This window comes from Schistocerca americana, chromosome 1 (assembly GCF_021461395.2).
Source record: "Schistocerca americana isolate TAMUIC-IGC-003095 chromosome 1, iqSchAmer2.1, whole genome shotgun sequence".
Taxonomy (NCBI): domain Eukaryota; kingdom Metazoa; phylum Arthropoda; class Insecta; order Orthoptera; family Acrididae; genus Schistocerca; species Schistocerca americana.
The window spans coordinates 543056982-543061315 of record NC_060119.1 but is presented as its reverse complement, the minus strand read 5'-3'; the positions used below and the strand labels follow the sequence as shown (position 1 = coordinate 543061315).

Sequence of the window (4334 nt, the reverse complement as noted above, 5' to 3'; positions counted from 1 at the left end):
GACAATTTTTTGTGGAACATTACTTAGAGTCGGATATAAAACGGCAGTCCATGGAGTGGCGCCATTCCACCTCTCCACTGAAGAAAAAGTTCAAAGCGGCACCCTCAGTCGGCAAGGTCATGGCGACGGTCTTCTGGACTCTGAAGAGTTTTTTATATTTGATATCGCCCCTCATGGTGCAACGATCAACTCTGAAGCCTACTGTGCAACCCTCAGGAAATTGAAGTAACGAATACAGCCTGTTCGTCACCACAAAAATATGGCGAACTTCTCCATAACTACACAAGATCTCACACAAGTGTGCGCTCGCTAGAGGAACCCACAAAACTTCACTGGACTTTTCTTCCTCATCCAGCCTATACCCCGGATCTCTAACGTTCCGACTTGCATCTGTTTGCCCCAAAAAGGGTGCACTTCGCGGGAAGCGGTATGTGGATGATGTGGAGGTTATTGATGCAGCAAGACGTTGGCTCCGTCATCGACCAGTAGAGTGATACCATGCTGGCGTACAGGCTCTCCCAGTAAGGTGGCGTAAACCTGTTGCATTGAACGGGGATTCTTTGAAAAACGAGGGCTTTGTAATCAAAAAAGTGGGAAAAAATATGGCGTACTGAAATCCTGAAGAGTGTACTGCATTACTTACTGAACACCTCTCGTATTTTAATTTCATTGTTGTTGTCTATGACTTCATACACAACAGTAAAGAGAGGTGGGTACAGAATGGTGCAGCAACTCTCATCGTAGGAAACCTTGACAAGAACAGAAATGATTAGCAAACAAGGTAACACATTAAACAGAATATTTACTTAACTTGTATTTCTCGATGTGTATGAAGACACATTACAAATAACGCAGCAAGACATAGAGTCCAGCTCTCAGTCTCAACAACGAAAAGGCTCCCTGCACTACAGTACGAACAATGGTGTTGGAGCCACGACTAGGTGGCGTCTGCATAACACCTCACAGCGAAGAGGCTCCAAGCGCGACCGGGCCGTCTAGCTGCTGTCGGCCGTCCTATTGCGCGGTGGCACAGGGCGCTTGTAGTCCAGAGCCACTGGACTCAGCATGCACGCACCATTGGGTCAGCCAGATCCCGCACGATGGCTATCGGCGTCTGACAGAAACTTGCAGTTCCGTTGCCAATTTCGCGACGCCCGTGCTGTAGTATTGATACCACAGTGGCTGGGTACTGTTCCTTTCACCAGTGCTCTTAATTAAGCGTGCAGGTGCCGATTTAGCATCATTTTGCTAAAAGTTTTTATATTTTTACGTCTATTAATTTTGGAATTCTCCCCTAACTTTTCAGAGAATATACTATAGTAAGGCCTAAGAATGCTGAAAAATGGCAAGGAATTTTAAAAATTACAAGCTTCGTTTAACTTAGAATACATTTCACTTACATCTCTAGAGTATTAGGCAATATGAACTTGTTTTCTGACTGACTGGCTGTAGAAAACGTTCCAGCCAGGAAAAGGAGTCCATATATACGCTGGTCTCACTAGCTGTCAGAATCAAATGTAACATAGTCTGTGAATCCACAGGAAGTTGAGAGAAGGGAAGACAGGAGGTAAAAGATGTTCCGCCAAGGAAAAAAGTAACCGAAAGACTGACTTTCCCTAACGTAGGTTGAAGCGACAGGAAGATGCAGCGTCCAAAGTGCCGGACTGAGGCGAAAGCTACACGAGCGGCCGCTTGTGGCACCAAGATGAGAGGGGCGCCAATGTCAGTATCATAATTAGTAGCGAAAACTGACACGGGTGAAAGCATATGGTAATACAAACTAAAAGGTTCCAGTAAACATTGGCCAGAAAACGAGCCGTTTGCGAGAAATTGGCGGTTTGTGGTTACGGGCTGCCAGTAATTTCAGTATCAAATATTATCTTAATTATTGTCAATGTAGGCGAAGTGTAAACCTTTCGATTAAGCCCCCATCTAATAGGGCTCAAATTTCGTCCAAATTTGACCTTGATAAGAGAAACAGTATACTTTAGCACGTTACATTATACACTTTACTGGTGAGTGTTTTTCACATGTTGCACTAAACTTACGCAATTAAACAGTGCCTTATGTTCAACACAGTATAAAAACTGATAGCTTCCGTATTTCTGTGCCACTTTTTCCTGTGGAAAGTGAAACGATTTGTAAATTACAGATTTAAACAGTTCCATTATTACATTAAAAAATAAAAGAAATTTTGTATTTTCGTTCTCACCACGTAGTTTGATAGCTATCACATTTTTGTTGAAGCTAGGACGATACCATACATAGAGTTCTTTCTGCTTTTACTTAAAGCTTTTAAAAAGATTTTAGAAATTGCCTCAAACGAAAATGTATTGTTTCTTCTTTTAAGGAAATGATCGTATGGCATTTATTGCCCGGGATATCCCCTTCGGGGTTCTGCCGCCGTATTGCAAGTTGACGCCACTGCGGCGACCTGCGTGTCAGTGATGATGAAATTTTGATGAAGGACACAACACCCAGTCCCCTGCCGGGAATCGAACCCGGGCCCCCTTGCTTGCTAAGCGGGAACGCTACCGCTGCGCTACGGAGGCAGACTCTTCTTTTAATTGTTGGCACTTGAATAAGATTCATAAAATTATTTCTGTAAGAGAGGCATGCCTATGTAGTATTTGTTTTAAAACAAAAAACAATCGATTTCCACCATCAATCAGAACGTTTAGATTTACACTGAGGAGACAGATTTACAGATGGTGATAGTACTGCGTACGCAAGGTATAAAAGGGCAGTGCACTGGAGGAGCTGTACGTGAAGAGGTTTCTGATGCTGTTGTGGCATCACCCCGGGAATTAACAGACTTTGAACGCGGAATGTTAGTTGGAGCTAGACGCATGAGACGTCCCATTTCGGAAATAGTTAGGAAGTGCAATGTTCCGTGATCCACACTGTCAAGGGCGCGCCGAAAATACCAAATTTCAGGCATTACCTCTCACGGTGGACGACGGCCTTCACGTTACGACCGAGACCAGCCGCATTTGCGTAGAGTTGTCAGTGCTAACAGAAAGGCAACAGTGCGTGAAATAACAGCAGAAACCAATGTCGGATGTACGACGAACATATATGTTAGGACAATAAGGCAAAATTGGGCTTTAATGGACTATGACAGCAGATGACCGACTCGAATACCTCTTGGTAACAGGACGATATCGCCTACAGCGCCGATCCTAGGCTCGTCACCATATGGGTTAGACCCTACCCGACTGGAAAACAGTCTTATCAGATGAGTCCCGATTTCAGCTGGTAAGAGTTGTTGGTAGGGTTCGAGTGTAGCGCAGACCCCTCGAAACTATGGACCCATGTTGTCAGCAAGGCACTCGACAAGCTAGTGGTGGGTCCACAATGGCGTGGACTGTGTCTACAAGGAGTGGACTGGGTCCTCTGGTTCAACTGAACAGACTGTTGACTGGAAATGGCTGTGTTCGGCTACTTGGAGGCCATTCATGAGCTTAATGTTCCAAAACAACGATAATTTGTTTGGAAAAATACTCTCGAACCGAGCGTTCCTCCTCAGATGAAAACGAAACAGATGGAAAATAAGTAAGTAAGTAAACTGTTTATCATTTAAAAAGTAATCTCTATAGCTGCTAATGCATTTATTCCACTGTGAAATAAGGCTGTCAATGCCTTCACGGAAAAATGCTTGCTGTTGACTAATGTAATATATCAAATCCTTTCGGGATCCCCCTCTCCGTACCTCGACTGAAATCTACGATACCACTTGGTTTAAGGCCGTGTTTGAACTACTTTTTGTTTATAAAATATTTAATTCATTATTTTCGACATTTGTTAAGTTTTCTAGTACTTGTATGAAACTTTGCCACATACACGTCTTTCCTTTTGCGTGTAAAACAAAATATTATCACTCGTTCTTATTTTGCAAAAGTTGTTTCAATGTTCTTCAACAAACTTGTTTCTATTTAAATTTTTATCGATTTAACAATCGATATCAATTCAGATTTATAAGGAAACATAAAATAAGTAACTTTATACATATTTGTCTCATTTTGATATCCCTGTCAATGTTTGTAATTATTACAGTTACCTAATATATTTAATATCAGTTAATGATAGCCAATAATTTGAAACTAGGTTAATGATAAAAAGCATAAGTTACCTAGATTGTAATTTGACCTTTTTGGAAGCATCCACAACGATTCGCAATTCATTCACACTATCTGTCTTGGCGCAAAATGCGTCACCGATACTCTGACTCTGAAGCTCTTTCTGCATCTGAAAAAGTGAAAATGATGTGAAAGTCTTTGATCGTTGTGGTTAGGAAGGCAATCGATCGCTTCTGTCTCATGTACATTCCCAGT

The 4334-nt window shown here is 42.2% G+C and overlaps 1 non-coding gene across 1 annotated transcript; it reads right to left on the bottom strand.

Moving 5' to 3' along the window:
• Positions 1-2479: 2479 nt before the first annotated feature.
• On the bottom strand, positions 2480-2552 carry Trnaa-agc. Its single transcript has one exon. It is a non-coding gene; the product is annotated as a tRNA-Ala (tRNA).
• Positions 2553-4334: the final 1782 nt, after the last annotated feature.